Here is a 20,019-nt window from a genome sequence, read left to right as displayed (position 1 = left end):
AAATGGCAACTGCACCCGGGATTCCCAGCTAGTCTCCCATGCCGGTACTTACTGGGCCCTAAGCTGGGTAGCAGTCTGCGATCTGACGAGAGCAGGCGCGTTCAGCTTAGGATGGCCGTTGACATCTTCACGCCTTGTATATTGTGAATTTAAGCATCAATAAATATTTTTATTAATCGGAGAGGAAGGCGGCAACAGAGCAAAATGTCAATGGCACCTTGGATTGCCAGCCAGTCTCCCATGCCGGTAACTGCCGGGCAGTAGTCTGCGATCTGAGGAGAGCAGGCACGTTCAGGCTTAGGATGGCCGTTGACAGCTTCACACCTTGTGTATTGTGGATTTAAGCATCAATAAATCCTTTTCCGAATCGGAGCGGAAGGCGGCAACAGATTAAAATGTCAACTGCACCTGGGATTCCCAGCCAGTCTCCCATGCTGGTACTTACCAGGCCCTAAGCTGGGTAGCAGTCTGCAATCTGACGAGAGCAGGCGCGTTCAGCTTAGGATGGCCGTTGACAGCTTCACACTTTGTATACTGTGGATTTAAGCATCAATAAACAATTTTCGGAATCGGAGCAGAAAAAGAGCAAAATGTCAACTGCACCCGGGATTCCCAGCCAGTCTCCCATGCTGGAACTTACCAGGCCCGAAGCTGGGTAGCAGTCTGCGATCTGACGAGAACAGGCGCATTCAGCTTAGGATGGCCATAGACATCTTCAAACCCTGTATACTGTGGATTTAAGCATCAATAAATCCTTTTCGGAATCGGAGCGTAAGGCGGCAACAGAGCAAAATGTCAACGACACCTGGGATTCCCAGCCAGTCTCCCATGCTGGTACTTACCAGGCCCTAAGCTGGGTAGCAGTCTGCGATCTGACGAGAGCAGGCGCGTTCAGCTTAGGATGGCCGTTGACAGCTTCATGCCCTTTATATTGTGGATTTAAGCATCAATAAATAATATTCCGAATAGAAGCGGAAGGCGGCAACAGATTAAAATGTCAACTGCACCCGGGATTCCCAGCCAGTCTCCCATGCTGGTACTTACCGGGCCCTAAGCTGGGTAGCAGTCTGCGATCTGACGAGAGCAGGCACGTTCAGCTTAGGATGGCCGTTGACAGCTTCTCGCACTTTATGCTGTGCATTTAAGCATCAATAAATCCTTTTCGGAATCGGAACGGAAGGCGGCAACAGAGCAAAATGTCAACGGCAGCCGGGATTCCCAGCCAGTGTCCCATGCCGGTACTTACCGGGCCCTAAGATCTGTACCAGTCTGCGATCTGACAAGAGCAGGCACGTTAAGCTTAGGATGGCCGTCGACAGCTTCACACCTTGTATACTGTGGATTTAAGCATCAATAAATTATTTTCGGAATCGGAGCGGAAGGCAGCAATAGAGCAAAATGTCAACGGCACCCGGGATTCCCAGCCAGTCTCCCATGCCAGTACTTACCGGGCCCTAAGCTGGGTAGCAGTCTGCGATCTGACGAGAGCAGGCGCGTTCAGCTTAGGATGGCCATTGACAGCTTCATGCTTTTTATACTGTGCATTTAAGCATCAATAAATCCTTTTCGGAATCGGAAAGGAAGGCGGCAACAGAGCAAAATGTCAATAGCACCTTGGATTGCCAGCCAGTCTCCCATGCCCGTACGTGCCGGGCAGCAGTCTGCGATCTGACAAGAACAGGCACATTCAGCTTAGGATAGCCATAGACGGCTTCACAACCTGTATACTGTGGATTTAAGCATTAATAAATCCTTTTCGGAATCGGAGCGGAAGGCGGCTACAGAGCAAAATGTCAACAACACCTGGGATTCCCAGCCAGTCTCCCATGCTGGTACTTACCGGGCCCTAAGCTGGGTAGAAGTCTGCGTTCTGACGAGAGCAGGCGCGTTCAGCTTAGGATGGCCGTTGACAGCTTCACGCCCTTTATACTGTGCATTTAAGCATCAATAAATCCTTTTCCGAATCGGAGCGGAAGGCGGCAACAGATTAAAATGTCAACTGCACCCGGGATTCCCAGCCAGTCTCCCATGCCAGTACTTACCGGGCCCTAAGCTAGGTAGCAGTCTGCGTTCTGACGAAAGCAGGCGCGTTCAGCTTAGGATGGCCATTGACAGCTTCATGATTTTTATACTGTGCATTTAAACATCAATAAATCCTTTTCGGAATCGGAACGGAAGGCGGCAACAGAGCAAAATGTCAACTGCACCCGGGATTCCCAGCCAGTCTCCCATGCCGGTACTTACTGGGCCCTAAGCTGGGTAGCAGTCTGCGATCTGACGAGAGCAGGCGCGTTCAGCTTAGGATGGCCGTTGACATCTTCACGCCTTGTATATTGTGAATTTAAGCATCAATAAATATTTTTATTAATCGGAGAGGAAGGCGGCAACAGAGCAAAATGTCAATGGCACCTTGGATTGCCAGCCAGTCTCCCATGCCGCTAACTGCCGGGCAGTAGTCTGCGATCTGAGGAGAGCAGGCACGTTCAGGCTTAGGATGGCCGTTGACAGCTTCACACCCTGTGTATTGTGGATTTAAGCATCAATAAATCCTTTTCCGAATCGGAGCGGAAGGCGGCAACAGATTAAAATGTCAACTGCACCTGGGATTCCCAGCCAGTCTCCCATGCTGGTACTTACCAGGCCCTAAGCTGGTAGCAGTCTGCGATCTGACGAGAGCAGGCGCATTCAGCTTAGGATGGCCGTTGACAGCTTCACACTTTGTATACTGTGGATTTAAGCATCAATAAATAATTTTCGGAATCGGAGCAGAAACAGAGCAAAATGGCAACTGCACCCGGGATTCCCAGCCAGTCTCCCATGCTGGTACTTACCAGGCCCGAAGCTGGGTAGCAGTCTGCGATCTGACGAGAACAGGCGCATTCAGCTTAGGATGGCCATAGACATCTTCACTCCCTGTATACTGTGGATTTAAGCATCAATAAATTCTTTTCGGAATCGGAGCGTAAGGCGGCAACAGAGCAAAATGTCAACGACACCTGGGATTCCCAGCCAGTCTCCCATGCTGGTACTTACCAGGCCCTAAGCTGGGTATCAGTCTGCGATCTGACGAGAGCAGGCGCGTTCAGCTTAGGATGGCCGTTGACAGCTTCACCCCCTTTATATTGTGGATTTAAGCATCAATAAATAATTTTCCGAATCGAAGCGGAAGGCGGCAACAGATTAAAATGTCAACTGCACCCGGGATTCCCAGCCAGTCTCCCATGCTGGTACTTACCAGGCCCTAAGCTGGGTAGCAGTCTGCGATCTGACGAGAGCAGGCGCGTTCAGCTTAGGATGGCCGTTGACAGCTTCACACTTTGTATACTGTGCATTTAAGCATCAATAAATCCTTTTCGGAATCGGAACGGAAGGCGGCAACAGAGCAAAATGTCATCGACACCAGGGATTCCCAGCCAGTCTCCCATGCTGGTACTTACCGGGCCCTAAGCTGGGTAGCAGTCTGCGATCTGACGAGAGCAGGCGCGTTCAGCTTAGGATGGCCGTTGACAGCTTCTTGATTTTTATATTGTTCATTTAAGCATCAATATATCCTTTTCGGAATCGGAACGGAAGGCGGCAACAGAGCAAAATGTCAACTGCACCCGGGATTCCCAGCCAGTCTCCCATGCTGGTACTTACCGGGCCCTAAGCTGGGTAGCAGTCTGCGATCTGACGAGAGCAGGCGCGTTCAGCTTAGGATGGCCGTTGACAGCTTCTCGCCCTTTATACTGTGCATTTAGGCATCAATAAATCCTTTTCGGAATCGGAACGTAAGGCGGCAACAGAGCAAAATGTCAACGGCAGCCGGGATTCCGAGCCAGTCTCCCATGCTGGTACTTACCAGGCCCTAAGCTGGGTATCAGTCTGCGATCTGTCGAGAGCAGGCGCGTTCAGCTTAGGATGGCCGTTGACAGCTTCACACTTTGTATACTGTGCATTTAAGCATCAATAAATCCTTTTCGGAATCGGAACGGAAGGCGGCAACAGAGCAAAATGTCAACGGCAGCCGGGATTCCTAGCCAGTGTCCCATGCCGGTACTTACCGGGCCCTAAGATCTGTACCAGTCTGCGATCTGACGAGAGCAGGCGAGTTAAGCTTAGGATGGCCGTCGACAGCTTCACACCTTGTATACTGTGGATTTAAGCATCAATTAATTATTTTCGGAATCGGAGCGGAAGGCAGCAATAGAGCAAAATGTCAACGGCAACCGGGATTCCCAGCCAGTTTCCCATGCCAGTACCTACCGGGCCCTAAGCTAGAGCAGTCTGCGATCTGACGAGAGCAGGCGCGTTCAGCTTAGCATGGCCATTGACAGCTTCATGCTTTTTATACTGTGCATTTAAGCATCAATAAATCCTTTTCGGAATCGGAACGGAAGGCGGCAACAGAGCAAAATGTCAACTGCACCCGGGATTCCCAGCCAGTCTCCCATGCCAGTACTTACTGGGCCCTAAGCTGGGTAGCAGTCTGCAATCTGACGAGAGCAGGCGCGTTCAGCTTAGGATGGCCGTTGACATCTTCACGCCTTGTATATTGTGGATTTAAGCATCAATAAATATTTTTTTAATCGGAGAGGAAGGCGGCAACAGAGCAAAATGTCAATGGCACCTTGGATTGCCAGCCAGTCTCCCATGCCGGTAACTGCCGGGCAGCAGTCTGCGATCTGAGGAGAGCAGGCACGTTCAGGCTTAGGATGGCCGTTGACAGCTTCACACCCTGTATATTGTGGCCATCCTAAGCTTAACGCGCCTGCTCTCGTCAGATCGCAGACAGGTACAGATCTTAGGGCCCGGTAGGTACCGGCATTGGACACTGGCTGGGAATCCCGGCTGACGTTGACATTTTGCTCTGTTGCCGCCTTCCGTTCCGATTCCGAAAAGGATTTATTGATGCTTAAATGCACAGTATACAAAGTGTGAAGCTGTCAACGGCCATCCTAAGCTGAACGCGCCTGCTCTCGTCAGATCGCAGACTGCTACCCAGCTTAGGGCCTTATAAGTACCAGCATGGGAGACTGGCTGGGAATCCCGGGTGCAGTTGACATTTTAATCTGTTGCCGCCTTCCGCTCCGATTCGGAAAAGGATTTATTGATGCTTAAATCCACAATATACAGGGTGTGAAGCTGTCAACGGCCATCCTAAGCTGAACGTGCCTGCTCTCCTCAGATCGCAGACTGCTGCCCGGCAGATACCGGCATGGGAGATTGGCTGGCAATCCAAGGTGCCATTGACATTTTGCTCTGTTGCCGCCTTCCTCTCCGATTAATAAAAATATTTATTGATTCTTAAATCCACAATATACAAGGCATGAAGATGTCAACGGCCATCCTAAGCAGAACGCGCCTGCTCTCGTCAGATCACAGACTGCTACCCAGCTTAGGGCCCAGTAAGTACCGGAATGGGAGACTGGCTGGGAATCCCGGGTGCAGTTGACATTTTGCTCTGTTGCCGCCTTCCGTTCCGATTCCGAAAAGGATTTATTGATGCTTAAATGCACAGTATAGAAAGCTTGAAGCTGTCAATGGCCATACTAAGCTGAACGCGCCTGCTCTCGTCAGATCGCAGACTGCTTCCCAGCTTAGGGCCCGGTAAGTACTGGCATGGGAGACTGGCTGGGAATCCCGGGTGAAGTTGACATTTTAATCTGTTGCCGCCTTTCGCTCCGATTTGGAAAAGGATTTATTGATGCTTAAATGCACAGTATAAAGGGCGTGAAGCTGTCAACGGCCATTCGAAGCAGTCAACAGCCATCCTAAGCTGAATGCACCTGTTCTTGTCAGATTGCAGACTGCTATCCAGCTTAGGGCCTGGTAAGTACCAGCATGGGAGACTGGCTGGAAATCCCGGGTGCAGTTGACATTTTGCTCTGTTTCTGCTCCGATTCCGAAAAGGATTTATTGATGCTTAAATGCACAGTATAAAAAGCATGAAGCTGTCAATGGCCATCCTAAGCTGAACGCGCCTGAACGCGCAGACTGGTACAGACCTTAGGGCCCGGTAAGTACCGGCATGGGACACTGGCTGGGAATCCCGGCTGCCGTTGACATTTTGCTCTGTTGCCGCCTTCCGTTCTGATTCCGAAAAGGATTTATTGATGCTTAAATGCACAGTATACAAAGTGTGAAGCTGTCAACGGCCATCCTAAGCTGAACGCACCTGCTCTCGTCAAATTGCAGACTGCTACCCAGCTTAGGGCCCAGTAAGTACTGGCATGGGAGACTGACTGGGAATCCCGGATGCCGTTGACATTTTGCTCTATTGCTGCCTTCCGCTCCGATTCCGAAAAGAATTTATTGATGCTTAAATCCACAGTATACAAGGTGCAGTTGACATTTTGCTCTGTTGCCGCCTTCCTCTCCGATTCCGAAAAGGATTTATTGATGCTTAAATACACAGTATACAGGGTGTGAAGATGTCTATGGCCATCCTAAGCTGAATGCGCCTGTTCTCGTCAGATCGCAGACTGCTACCCAGCTTCGGGCCTGGTAAGTACCAGCATGGGAGACTGGCTGGGAATCCCGGGTGCAGTTGACATTTTGCTCTGTTTCTGCTCCGATTCCGAAAATTATTTATTGATGCTTAAATCCACAGTATACAAAGTGTGAAGCTGTCAACGGCCATCCTAAGCTGAACACGCCTGCTCTCGTCAGATCGCAGACTGCTACCCAGCTTAGGGCCTGGTAAGTTTCAGCATGGTAGACTGGCTGGAATCCCGGGTGCAGTAGACATTTTAATCTGTTGCCGCCTTCCGCTCCGATTCGAAAAAGGATTTATTGATGCTTAAATCCACAACATACAGGGTGTGAAGCTGTCAACGGCCATCCTAAGCTGAACGTGTCTGCTCTCCTCAGATCGCAGACTGCTGCCCGGCAGATACCGGCGTGGGAGACTGGCTGGCAATCCAAGGTGCCATTGACATTTTGCTCTGTTGCCCCCTTCCTCTCCGATTAATAAAAATATTTATTGATGCTTAAATCCACAATATACAAGGCGTGAAGATGTCAATGGCCATCCTAAGCTGAACGCGCCTGCTCTCGTCAGATCGCAGACTGCTACCCAGCTTAGGGCCCAGTAAGTTCCGGCATGGGAGACTGGCTGGGAATCCCGGGTGCAGTTGACATTTTGCTCTGTTGCCGCCTTCCGTTCCGATTCCGAAAATAATTTATTGATGCTTAAATGCACAGTATAAAAAGCATGAAGCTGTCAATGGCCATCCTAAGCTGAACGCGCCTGCTCTCGTCAGATCGCAGACGGCTACCCAGCTTAGGGCCCGGTAAGTACCAGCATGGGACACTGGCTGGGAATCCCGGCTGCCGTTGACATTTTTGCTCTGTTGCCGCCTTCCGTTCCGATTCCGAAACGGATTTATTGATGCTTAAATGCACAGTATACAAAGTGTGAAGCTGTCAACGGTCATCCTAAGCTGAACGTGCCTGCTCTCGTCAGATTGCAGACTGCTACCCAGTTTAGGGCCTGGTAAGTACCAGCATGAGAGACTGGCTGGGAATCCCGTGTGCAGTTGACATTTTAATCTGTTGCCGCCTTCCGCTCCGATTCGGAAAAGGATTTATTGATGCTTAAATGCACAGTATAAAGGGTGTGAAGCTGTCAACGGCCATCCTAAGCTTAACGCGCCTGCTCTCGTCAGATCGCAGACTGGTACAGATCTTAGGGCCTGGTAAGTACCGGCATGGGACACTGGCTGGGAATCCCGGCTGCCGTTGACATTTTGCTCTGTTGCCGCCTTCCGTTCCGATTCCGAAAAGGATTTATTGATGCTTAAATGCACAGTATAAAGGACAAGAAGATGTCAACGGCCAACCTAAGCTGAACGCGCCTGCTCGCGTCAGAGCGCAGACTGCTTCCCAGCTTAGGGCCCGGTAAGTACCAGCATGGGAGACTGACTGGGAATCCCAGGTGTCGTTGACATTTTGCTCTGTTGCCGCCTTCCGCTCCGATTCCGAAAAGGATTTATTGATGTTTAAATCCACAGTATACAGTATACAGTATACAGTATACAGTATACAGTATACAGTATACAGTATACAGTATACAGTATACAGGATGTGAAGATGTCTATGGCAATCCTAAGCAGAATGCGCCTGTTCTCGTCAGATCACAGACTGCTACCCAGCTTCAGGCCTGGTAAGTACCAGCATGGGAGACTGGCTGGGAATCCCGGGTGCAGTTGACATTTTGCTCTGTTTCTGCTCCGATTCCGAAAATTATTTATTGATGCTTAAATCCACAGTATACAAAGTGTGAAGCTGTCAATGGCCATCCTAAGCTGAACGCGCCTGCTCTCGTCAGATCGCAGACTGCTACCCAGCTTAGGGCCCGGTAAGTACCAGCATGGGAGACTGGCTGGCAATCCAATGTGCTATTGACATTTTGATCTGTTGCCGCCTTCCTCTCAGATTAAAAAAAAGTATTTATTGATGCTTAAATGCACAGTATAAAAAGCATGAAGATGTCAACGGCCATCCTAAGCTGAACGCACCTGCACTCGTCAGATCGCAGACTGCTACCCAGCTTAGGGCCCGGTAAGTACTGGCATGGGAGACTGGCTGGGAATCCCGGGTGCCGTTGACATTTTGCTCTATTGCTGCCTTCCGCTCCGATTCCGAAAAGAATTTATTGATGCTTAAATCCACAGTATACAAGGTGTGAAGCTGTCGACGGCCATCCTAAGCTTAACGGGCCTGCTCTCGTCAGATCGCAGACTGGTACAGATCTTAGGGCCCGGTAAGTACCGGCATGGGACACTGGCTGGGAATCCCGGCTGCCGTTGACATTTTGCTCTGTTGCCGCCTTCCGTTCCGATTCCGAAAAGGATTTATTGATGCCTAAATGCACAGTATAAAGGGCGAGAAGCTGTCTACGGCCATCCTAAGCTGAATGCGCCTGTTCTCGTCAGATCGCAGACTGCTACACAGCTTCGGGCCTGGTAAGTACCAGCATGGGAGACTGGCTGGCAATCCAAGGTGCCATTGACATTTTGCTCTGTTGCCGCCTTCCTCTCCGATTAATAAAAATATTTATTGATGCTTAAATCCACAATATACAAGACGTGAAGATGTCAACGGCCATCCTAAGCTGAACGTGCCTGCTCTCGTCAGATCGCAGACTGCTACCCAGCATAGGGCCCAGTAAGTACCGGCATGGGAGACTGGCTGGGAATCCCGGGTGCAGTTGACATTTTGCTCTGTTGCCGCCTTCCGTTCCGATTCCGAAAAGGATTTATTGATGCTTAACCCCTTAAAGACGCAGGACGTAAATGTACGTCCTGGTGAGGTGGTACTTAACGCACCAGGACGTACATTTACGTCCTAAGCATAACCGCGGGCATCGGAGCGATGCCCGTGTCATGCGCGGCTGATCCCGGCTGCTGATCGCAGCCAGGGACCCGCCGGCAATGGCCGACGCCCGCGATCTCGCGGGCGTCCGCCATTAACCCCCCAGGTGCCGGGATCAATACAGATCCCGGCATCTGCGGCAGTTCGCGATTAAAATGAACGATCGGATCGCCCGCAGCGCTGCTGCGGGGATCCGATCATTCATAACGCCGCACGGAGGTCCCCTCACCTTCCTCCGTGCGGCTCCCGGCGTCTCCTGCTCTGGTCTGTGATCGAGCAGACCAGAACAGAAGATCGCCGATAACACTGATCTGTTCTATGTCCTATACATAGAACAGATCAGTATTAGCAATCATGGTATTGCTATGAATAGTCCCCTATGGGGACTATTCAAGTGTAAAAAAAAATGTAAAAAAATGTAAAAGTAAAAGTAAAAAAAAAGTGAAAAATCCCCTCCCCCAATAAAAAAGTAAAACGTCCGTTTTTTCCTATTTTACCCCCAAAAAGCGTAAAAAACATTTTTTATAGACATATTTGGTATCGCCGCGTGCGTAAATGTCCGAACTATTAAAATAAAATGTTAATGATCCCGTACGGTGAACGGTGTGAACGAAAAAAAATTTAAAAAGTCCAAAATTCCTACTTTTTTAACACATTTTATTAAAAAAAAATTATAAAAAATGTATTAAAAGTTTTATATATACAAATGAGGTATCAAAAAAAAGTACAGATCATGGCGCAAAAAATGAGCCCCCATCCCGCCGCTTATACAGAAAAATAAAAAAGTTATAGGTCATCAAAATAAAGGGATTATAAACGTACTAATTTGGTTAAAAAGTTTGTGATTTTTTTTAAAAGCAACAATAATATAAAAGTATATAATAATGGGTATCATTTTAATCGTATTGACCCTCAGAATAAAGAACACATGTAATTTTTACCAGAAATTGTACGGCGTGAAAACAAAACCTTCCAAAATTAGCAAAATTGCGTTTTTCGTTTTAATTTCCCCACAAAAATAGTGTTTTTTGGTTGCGCCATACATTTTATGATATAATGAGTGATGTCATTACAAAGGACAACTGGTCGCGCAAAAAACAAGCCCTCATACTAGTCTGTGGATGAAAATATAAAAGAGTTATGATTTTTAGAAGGCGAGGAGGAAAAAATGAAAACGTAAAAATTAAATTGTCTGAGTCCTTAAGGCCAAAATGGGCTGAGTCCTTAAGGGGTTAAATGCACAGTATAAAAAGCATGAAGCTGTCAATGGCCATCCTAAGCTGAACGCGCCTGCTCTCATCAGATCGCAGACGGCTACCCAGCTTAGGGCCCGGTAAGTACTGGCATGGGAGACTGGCTGGGAATCCCGGGTGCCGTTGACATTTTGCTCTATTGCTGCCTTCCGCTCCGATTCCGAAAATAATTTATTGATGCTTAAATCCACAGTATACAAGGTGTAAAGCTGTCGACGGCCATCCTAAGCTTAACGCGCCTGCTCTCGTCAGATCGCAGACTGGTACAGATCTTAGGGCCCGGTAAGTACCGGCATGGGACACTGGCTGGGAATCCCGGCTGCCGTTGACATTTTGCTCTGTTGCCGCCTTCCACTCCGATTCGGAAAATGATTTATTGATGCTTAAATGCACAGAATAAAGGGCAAGAAGCTGTCAACGGCCATCCTAAGCTGAACACGCCTGCTCTCGTCAGATCGCAGACTGCTACCCAGCTTAGGGCCTAGTAAGTACCAGCATGGGAGACTGGCTGGGAATCCCGGGTGTTGTTGACATTTTGCTCTGTAGCCGCCTTCCACTCCGATTCCGAAAAGGATTTATTGATGCTTAAATCCACAGTATACAGGGTGTGAAGCCGTCTACGGCTATCCTAAGCTGAATGTGCCTGTTCTTGTCAGATCGCAGACTGCTGCCCGGCAAGTACGGGCATGGGAGACTGACTGGCAATCCAAGGTGCTATTGACATTTTGCTCTGTTGCCGCCTTCCTCTCCGATTCCGAAAAGAATTTATTGATGCTTAAATGCACAGTATAAAAAGCATGAAGCTGTCAATGGCCATCCTAAGCTGAGCGCGCCTGCTCTCGTCAGATCGCAGACTGCTACCCAGCTTAGGGCCCGGTAAGTACTGGCATGGGAGACTGGCTGGGAATCCCAGGTGCCGTTGACATTTTGCTCTATTGCTGCCTTCCGCTCCGATTCCGAAAATAATTTATTGATGCTTAAATCCACAGTATACAAGGTGTGAAGCTGTTGACGGCCATCCTAAGCTTAACGCGCCTGCTCTCGTCAGATCGCAGACTGGTACAGATGTTAGGGCCCGGTAAGTACCGGCATGGGACACTGGCTGGGAATCCCGGCTGCCGTTGACAATTTGCTCTGTTGCCGCCTTCCGTTCCGATTCCGAAAAGGATTTATTGATGCTTAAATGCACAGTATAATGGGCGAGAAGCTGTCAACGGCCATCCTAAGCTGAACGCGCCTGCTCTCGTCAGATCGCAGACTGCTACCCAGCTTAGGGCCCGGTAAGTACCAGCATGGGAGACTGGCTGGGAATCCCAGGTGTCGTTGACATTTTGCTCTGTTGCCGCCTTCCGCTCCGATTCCGAAAAGGTTTTATTGATGCTTAAATCCACAGTATACAGGGTATGAAGATGTCTACGGCCATCCTAAGCTGAATGCGCCTGTTCTCGTCAGATCGCAGACTGCTACCCAGCTTCGGGCCTGGTAAGTACCAGCATGGGAGACTGGCTGGGAATCCCGGGTGCAGTTGACATTTTGCTCTGTTTCTGCTCCGATTCCGAAAATTATTTATTGATGCTTAAATCCACAGTATACAAAGTGTGAAGCTGTCAACGGCCATCCTAAGCTGAACGCGCCTGCTCTCGTCAGATCGCAGACTGCTACCCAGCTTAGGGCCTGGTAAGTTCCTGCTTGGGAGACTGGCTGGGAATCCCAGGTGTCGTTGACATTTTGCTCTGTTGCCGCCTTACGCTCCGATTCCGAAAAGGATTTATTGATGCTTAAATCCACAGTATACAGGGTGTGAAGATGTCTACGGCCATCCTAAGCTGAACGCGCCTGCTCTCGTCAGATCGCAGACTGCTACCCAGCTTAGGGCCCAGTAAGTACCGGCATGGGAGATTGGCTGGGAATCCCGGGTGCAGTTGACATTTTGCTCTGTTGCCGCCTTCCCTTCCGATTCCGAAAAGGATTAATTGATGCTTAAATGCACAGTATAAAAAGCATGAAGCTGTCAATGGCCATCCTAATTTGAACGCGTCTGCTCTTGTCAGATCGCAGACGGCTACCCAGCTTAGGGCCCGGTAAGTACTGGCATGGGAGACTGGCTGGGAATCCCGAGTGCCGTTGACATTTTGCTCTATTGCTGCCTTCCGCTCCAATTCCGAAAATAATTTATTGATGCTTAAATCCACAGTATACAAGGTGTAAAGCTGTCGACGGCCATCCTAAGCTTAACGCGCCTGCTCTCGTCAGATCGCAGACTGGTACAGATCTTAGGGCCCGGTAAGTACCGGCATGGGACACTGGCTGGGAATCCCGGCTGCCGTTGACATTTTGCTCTGTTGCCGCCTTCCGTTCCGATTCCGAAAAGGATTTATTGATGCTTAAATGAACAGTATAAAGGGCGAAAATCTGTCAACGGCCATCCTAAGCTGAACGCGCCTGCTTTCGTCAGATCGCAGACTGCTATCCAGCTTAGGGCCCGGTAAGTACCAGCATGGGAGACTGGCTGGGAATCCCAGGTGTCGTTGACATTTTGCTCTGTTGCCGCCTTCCGCTCTGATTCCGAAAAGGATTTATTGATGCTTAAATCCACAGTATACAGGGTGTGAAGATGTCTACGGCCATCCTAAGCTGAATGCGCCTGTTCTTGTCAGATCGAAGACTGCTACCCAGCTTAGGGCCTGGTAAGTACCAGCATGGGAGACTGGCTGGGAATCCTGGGTGCAGTTGACATTTTGCTCTGTTTCTGCTCCGATTCCGAAAATTATTTATTGATGCTTAAATCTACAGTATACAAAGTGTGAAGCTGTCAACGGCCATCCTAAGCTGAACGCGCCTGCTCTCGTCAGATCGCAGACTGCTACCCAGCTTAGGGCCCGGTAAGTACCAGCATGGGAGACTGGCTGGGAATCCCAGGTGTTGTTGACATTTTGCTCTGTAGCCGCCTTACGCTCCGATTCCGAAAAGGATTTATTGATGCTTAAATCAACAGTATACAGGGTGTGAAGCCGTCTACGGCTATCCTAAGCTGAATGTGCCTTTTCTTGTCAGATCGCAGACTGCTGCCCGGCAAGTACGGGCATGGGAGACTGGCTGGCAATCCAGGGTGCTATTGAAGGCGGCAACAGAGCAAAATGTCAATAGCACCTTGGATTGCAAGCCAGTCTCCCATGCCCGTACTTGCCGGGCAGCAGTCTGCGATCTGACAAGAACAGGCGCATTCAGCTTAGGATAGCCGTAGACGGCTTCACACCCTGTATATTGTGGATTTAAGCATCAATAAATCCTTTTCGGAATCGGAGCAAAATGTCTACAGAGCTACAGAGCAAAATGTCAACAACACCTGAGATTCCCAGCCAGTCTCCCATGCTGGTACTTACCGGGCCCTAAGCTGGGTAACAGTCTGTGATCTGACGAGAGCAGGCGCGTTCAGCTTAGGATGGCCGTTAACAGCTTCACGCCATTTATACTGTGCATTTAAGCATCAATAAATCCTTTTCCGAATCGGAGCGGAAGGCGGCAACAGAGCAAAATGTTGACTGCACCCGGGATTCCCGGCCAGTCTCCCATGCCGGTACTTACTGGGCCCTAAGCTGGGTAGCAATTTGCGATCTGACGAGAGCAGGCGCGTTCAGCTTAGGATGGCCATTGACAGCTTCATGCTTTTTATACTGTGCATTTAAGCATCAATAAATCATTTTCAGAATCAGAACGGAAGGTGGCAACAGAGCATAATGTCAACTGCACCCAGGATTCCCAGCCAGTCTCCCATGCCGGTACTTATCGGGCCCTAAGCTGGGTAGCAGTCTGCGATCTGACGAGAGCAGGCGCGTTCAGCTTAGGATGGCCGTTGACATCTTCACGCCTTGTATATTGTGGATTTAAGCATCAATAAATATTTTTATTAATCGGAGAGGAAGGCTGCAACAGAGCAAAACGGATTGCCAGCCAGTCTCCCATGCCGGTAACTGCCGGGCAGCAGTCTGCAATCTGAAGAGAGCAGGCACGTTCAGGCTTAGGATGGCCGTTGACAGCTTCACACCCTGTATATTGTGGATTTAAGCATCAATAAATCCTTTTCCGAATCGGAGCGGAAGTCGGCAACAGATTAAAATGTCAACTGCACACGGGATTCCCAGCCAGTCTCCCATGCTGGTACTTACCAGGCCCTAAGCTGGGTAGCAGTCTGCGATCTGACGAGAGCAGGCGCGTTCAGCTTAGGATGGCCGTTGACAGCTTCACACTTTGTATACTGTGGATTTAAGCATCAATAAATAATTTTCGGAATCAGAGCAGAAACAGAGCAAAATGTCAACTGCACCCGGGATTCCCAGCCAGTCTCCCATGCTGGTACTTACCAGGCCCGAAGCTGGGTAGCAGTCTGCGATCTGACGAGAACAGGCGCATTCAGCTTAGGATGGCCGTAGACATCTTCACACCCTGTATACTGTGGATTTAAGCATCAATAAATCCTTTTCGGAATCGGAACGGAAGGCGGCAACAGAGCAAAATGTCAACGGCAGCCGGGATTCCCAGCCAGTGTCCCATGCCGGTACTTACCGGGCTCTAAGATCTGTACCAGTCTGCGATCTAACGAGAGCAGGCGCGTTAAGCTTAGGATGGCCGTCGACAGCTTCACACCTTGTATACTGTGGATTTAAGCATCAATAAATTATTTTCGGAATCGGAGCGGACGGCAGCAATAGAGCAAAATGTCAACTTCACCCGGGATTCCCAGCCAGTCTCCCATGCCAGTACTTACCGGGCCCTAAGCTGGGTAGCAGTCTGCGATCTGACGAGAGCAGGCGCGTTCAGCTTAGGATGGCGGTTGACATCTTCACGCCTTGTATACTGTGGATTTAAGCATCAATAAAAAAAAATTTTTAATCGGAGAGGAAGGCGGCAACAGATCAAAATGTCAATAGCACCTTGGATTGCCAGGCAGTCTCCCATGCCCGTACTTGCCGGGCAGCAGTCTGCGATCTGACAAGAACAGGCGCATTCAGCTTAGGATAGCCGTAGACGGCTTCACACCCTGTATATTGTGGATTTAAGCATCAATAAATCCTTTTCCGAATCGGAGTAAAATGTCTACAGAGCTACAGAGCAAAATGTCAACAACACCTGAGATTCCCAGCCAGCTACAGAGCAAAATGTCAACGGCAGCCGGGATTCCCAGCCAGTCTCCCATGCTGGTACTTACCAGGCCCTAAGCTGGGTAGCAGTCTGCGTTCTGACGAGAGCAGGCGCGTTCAGCTTAGGATGGCCGTTGACAGCTTCACACTTTGTATACTGTGCATTTAAGCATCAATAAATCCTTTTCGGAATCGGAACGGAAGGCGGCAACAGAGCAAAATGTCAACGGCAACCGGGATTCCCAGCCAGTCTCCCATGCCAGTACTTACCGGGCCCTAAGCTGGGTAGCAGTCTGCGATCTGATGAGAGCAGGCGCGTTCAACTTAGGATGGCCATTGACAGCTTCATGCTTTTTATACTGTGCATTTAAGCATCAATAAATCCTTTTCGGAATCGGAACGGAAGGCGGCAACAGAGCATAATGTCAACTGCACCCGGGATTCCCAGCCAGTCTCCCATGCCGGTACTTACTGGGCCCTAAGCTCGGTAGCAGTCTGCGATCTGACGAGAGCAGGCGCGTTCAGCTTAGGATGGCCGTTGACATCTTCCCTCCTTGTATATTGTGGATTTAAGCATCAATAAATATTTTTATTAATCGGAGAGGAAGGCAGCAACAAAGTAAAATGTCAATGGCACCTTGGATTGCCAGCCAGTCTCCCATGCCGGTAACTGCCGGGCAGCAGTCTGCGATCTGAGGAGAGCAGGCATGTTCAGGCTTAGGATGGCCGTTGACAGCTTCACACTCTGTGTATTGTGGATTTAAGCATCAATAAATCCTTTTCTTAATCGGAGCGGAAGGCGGCAACAGATTAAAATGTCAACTGCACCCGGGATTCCCAGCCAGTCTCCCATGCTGGTACTTACCAGGCCCTAAACTGGGTAGCAGTCTGCGATCTGACGAAAGCAGGCGCGTTCAGCTTAGGATGGCCGTTGACAGCTTCACACTTTGTATACTGTGGATTTAAGCATCAATAAACAATTTTCGGAATCGGAGCAGAAACAGAGCAAAATGTCAACTGCACCCGGGATTCCCAGCCAGTCTCCCATGCTGGTACTTACCAGGCCCGAAGCTGGGTAGCTGTCTGCGATCTGACGAGAACAGGCGCATTCAGCTTAGGATGGCCGTAGACATCTTCACACCCTGTATACTGTGGATTTAAGCATCAATAAATCCTTTTCGGAATCGGAGCGTAAGGCGGCAACAGAACAAAATGTCAATGACACCTGGGAGTCCCAGCCAGTCTCCCATGCTGGTACTTACCGGGCCCTAAGCTGGGTAGCAGTCTGCGATCTGACGAGAGCAGGCACGTTCAGCTTAGGATGGCCGTTGACAGCTTCTTGACCTTTATACTGTGCATTTAAGCATCAATAAATCCTTTTCGGAATCGGAAACGGAAGGCGGCAACAGAGCAAAATGTCAATGGCAGCCGGGATTCCCAGCCAGTGTCCCATGCCGGTACTTACCGGGCCCTAAGATCTGTACCAGTCTGCGATCTGACAAGAGCAGGCGCGTTAAGCTTAGGATGGCCGTCGACAGCTTCACACCTTGTATACTGTGGATTTAAGCATTAATAAATTCTTTTCGGAATCGGAGCGGAAGGCGGCAATAGAGCAAGATGTCAACGGCACCCGGGATTCCCAGCCAGTCTCCCATGCCAGTACTTACCGGGCCCTTAGCTGGGTAGCAGTCTGCGATCTGACGAGAGCAGGCGCGTTCAGCTTAGGATGGCCATTGACAGCTTCATGCTTTTTATACTGCGCATTTAAGCATCAATAAATCCTTTTCGGAATCGGAACGGAAGGCGGCAACAGAGCAAAATGTCAACTGCACCCGGGATTCCCAGCCAGTCTCCCATGCCGGTACTTACTGGGCCCTAAGCTGGGTAGCAGTCTGCGATCTGACGAGAGCAGGCGCGTTCAGCTTAGGATGGCCGTTGACATCTTCACGCCTTGTATATTGTGGATTTAAGCATCAATAAATATTTTTATTAATCGGAGAGGAAGGCGGCAACAGAGCAAAATGTCAATGGCACCTTGGATTGCCAGCCAGTCTCCCATGCCGGTAACTGCCGGGCAGCAGTCTGCGATCTGAGGAGAGCAGGCACGTTCAGGCTTAGGATGGCCGTTGACAGCTTCACACCCTGTATATTGTGGATTTAAGCATCAATAAATCCTTTTCCGAATCGGAGTGGAAGGCGGCAACAGATTAAAATGTCAACTGCACCCGGGATTCCCAGCCAGTCTCCCATGCTGGTACTTACCAGGCCCTAAGCTGGGTAGTAGTCTGCGATCTGATGAGAGCAGGCGCGTTCAGCTTAGGATGGCCGTTGACAGCTTCACACTTTGTATACTGTGGATTTAAGCATCAATAAATAATTATAGGAATCGAAGCAGAAACAGAGCAAAATGTCAACTGCACCCGGGATTCCCAGCCAGTCTCCCATGCTGGTACTTACCAGGCCCGAAGCTGGGTAGCAGTCTGCGATCTGACGAGAACAGGCGCATTCAGCTTAGGATGGCCGTAGACATCTTCACACCCTGTATACTGTGGATTTAAGCATCAATAAATCCTTTTCGGAATCGGAGCGGAAGGCGGCAACAGAGCAAAATGTCAACGACACCTGGGATTCCCAGCCAGTCTCCCATGCTGGTACTTACCGGGCCCTAAGCTGGGTAGCAGTCTGCGATCTGACGAGAGCAGGCGCGTTCAGCTTAGGATGGCCGTTGACAGCTTCTCGCCCTTTATACTGTTCATTTAGGCATCAATAAATCCTTTTCGGAATCGGAACGGAAGGCGGCAACAGAGCAAAATGTCAACGGCAGCCGGGATTCCCAGCCACTGTCCCATGCCGGTACTTACCGGGACCTAAGATCTGTACCAGTCTGCGATCTGACGAGAGCAGGCGCGTTAAGCTTAGGATGGCCGTCGACAGCTTCACACCTTGTATACTGTGGATTTAAGCATCAATAAATTCTTTTCGGAATCGGAGCGGAAGGCAGCAATAGAGCAAAATGTCAACTGCACCCGGGATTCCCAGCCAGTCTCCCATGCCGGTACTTAATGGGCCCTAGGCTGGGTAGCAGTCTGCGATCTGACGAGAGCAGGCGCGTTCAGCTTAGGGTGGCCATTGACAGCTTCATGCTTTTTATACTGTGCATTTAAGCATCAAAAAATCCTTTTCGGAATCGGAACGGAAGGCGGCAACAGAGCATAATGTCAACTGCACCCGGGATTCCCAGCCAGTCTCCCATGCCGGTACTTACTGGGCCCTAAGCTGGGTAGCAGTCTGCGATCTGACGAGAGCAGGCGCGTTCAGCTTAGGATGGCCGTTGACATCTTCATGCCTTGTATATTGTGGATTTAAGCATCAATAAATATTTTTATTAATCGGAGAGGAAGGTGGCAACAAAGCAAAATGTCAATGGCACCTTGGATTGCCAGCCAGTCTCCCATGCCGGTAACTGCTGGGCAGCAGTCTGTGATCTGAGGAGAGCAGGCATGTTCAGGCTTAGGATGGCCGTTGACAGCTTCACACCCTGTGTATTGTGGATTTAAGCATCAATAAATCCTTTTCCGAATCGGAGCGGAAGGCGGCAACAGATTAATATGTCAACTGCACCCGGGATTCCCAGCCAGTCTCCCATGCTGGTACTTACCAGGCCCTAAGCTGGGTAGCAGTCTGCGATCTGACGAGAGCAGGCGCGTTCAGCTTAGGATGGCCGTTGACAGCTTCACACTTTGTATACTGTGGATTTAAGCATCAATAAATAATTTTCGGAATCGGAGCAGAAACAGAGCAAAATGTCAACTGCACCCGGGATTCCCAGCCAGTCTCCCATGCTGGTACTTACCAGGCCCGAAGCTGGGTAGCAGTCTGCGATCTGACGAGAACAGGCGCATTCAGCTTAGGATGGCCGTAGACGTCTTCACACCCTGTATACTGTGGATTTAAGCATCAATAAATCCTTTTCGGAATCGGAGCGTAAGGCGGCAACAGAGCAAAATGTCAACGACACCTGGGAGTCCCAGCCAGTCTCCCATGCTGGTACTTACCGGGCCCTAAGCTGGGTAGCAGTCTGCGATCTGACGAGAGCAGGCACGTTCAGCTTAGGATGGCCGTTGACAGCTTCTCGCCCTTTATACTGTGCATTTAAGCATCAATAAATCCTTTTCGGAATCGGAAACTGAAGGCGGCAACAGAGCAAAATGTCAACGGCAGCCGGGATTCCCAGCCAGTGTCCCATGCCGGTACTTACCGGGCCCTAAGAT

General features: G+C 49.8%; 17 pseudogenes; 6 read left to right on the top strand and 11 right to left on the bottom strand.

Annotated features, from left to right (window-relative positions):
* Nucleotides 1-793: 793 nt before the first annotated feature.
* LOC130352262 (5S ribosomal RNA) lies at nt 794-913 on the bottom strand (annotated as a pseudogene).
* Nucleotides 914-1,399: 486 nt separating this feature from the next.
* Nucleotides 1,400-1,519, bottom strand: LOC130315974 (5S ribosomal RNA; annotated as a pseudogene).
* Nucleotides 1,520-1,791: 272 nt separating this feature from the next.
* LOC130352892 (5S ribosomal RNA) lies at nt 1,792-1,911 on the bottom strand (annotated as a pseudogene).
* A 1,073-nt stretch (nt 1,912-2,984) lies between these two features.
* On the bottom strand, nt 2,985-3,104 carry LOC130325448 (5S ribosomal RNA; annotated as a pseudogene).
* An 82-nt stretch (nt 3,105-3,186) lies between these two features.
* LOC130351780 (5S ribosomal RNA) lies at nt 3,187-3,306 on the bottom strand (annotated as a pseudogene).
* A 284-nt stretch (nt 3,307-3,590) lies between these two features.
* LOC130352636 (5S ribosomal RNA) lies at nt 3,591-3,710 on the bottom strand (annotated as a pseudogene).
* A 4,763-nt stretch (nt 3,711-8,473) lies between these two features.
* On the top strand, nt 8,474-8,593 carry LOC130353110 (5S ribosomal RNA; annotated as a pseudogene).
* A 2,026-nt stretch (nt 8,594-10,619) lies between these two features.
* Nucleotides 10,620-10,739, top strand: LOC130329851 (5S ribosomal RNA; annotated as a pseudogene).
* A 676-nt stretch (nt 10,740-11,415) lies between these two features.
* On the top strand, nt 11,416-11,535 carry LOC130324020 (5S ribosomal RNA; annotated as a pseudogene).
* A 284-nt stretch (nt 11,536-11,819) lies between these two features.
* Nucleotides 11,820-11,939, top strand: LOC130314567 (5S ribosomal RNA; annotated as a pseudogene).
* A 1,085-nt stretch (nt 11,940-13,024) lies between these two features.
* On the top strand, nt 13,025-13,144 carry LOC130346682 (5S ribosomal RNA; annotated as a pseudogene).
* Nucleotides 13,145-13,421: 277 nt separating this feature from the next.
* On the top strand, nt 13,422-13,541 carry LOC130320869 (5S ribosomal RNA; annotated as a pseudogene).
* A 2,226-nt stretch (nt 13,542-15,767) lies between these two features.
* LOC130317422 (5S ribosomal RNA) lies at nt 15,768-15,887 on the bottom strand (annotated as a pseudogene).
* An 82-nt stretch (nt 15,888-15,969) lies between these two features.
* LOC130328685 (5S ribosomal RNA) lies at nt 15,970-16,089 on the bottom strand (annotated as a pseudogene).
* Nucleotides 16,090-17,366: 1,277 nt separating this feature from the next.
* LOC130327162 (5S ribosomal RNA) lies at nt 17,367-17,486 on the bottom strand (annotated as a pseudogene).
* An 872-nt stretch (nt 17,487-18,358) lies between these two features.
* On the bottom strand, nt 18,359-18,478 carry LOC130314556 (5S ribosomal RNA; annotated as a pseudogene).
* An 879-nt stretch (nt 18,479-19,357) lies between these two features.
* Nucleotides 19,358-19,477, bottom strand: LOC130351774 (5S ribosomal RNA; annotated as a pseudogene).
* Between the last annotated feature and the right edge of the window lie 542 nt (nt 19,478-20,019).

This window comes from Hyla sarda, chromosome 1 (genome assembly GCF_029499605.1).
Source record: "Hyla sarda isolate aHylSar1 chromosome 1, aHylSar1.hap1, whole genome shotgun sequence".
NCBI classification, from domain to species: domain Eukaryota; kingdom Metazoa; phylum Chordata; class Amphibia; order Anura; family Hylidae; genus Hyla; species Hyla sarda.
This window is presented reverse-complemented; position numbering and strand designations above follow the sequence as displayed.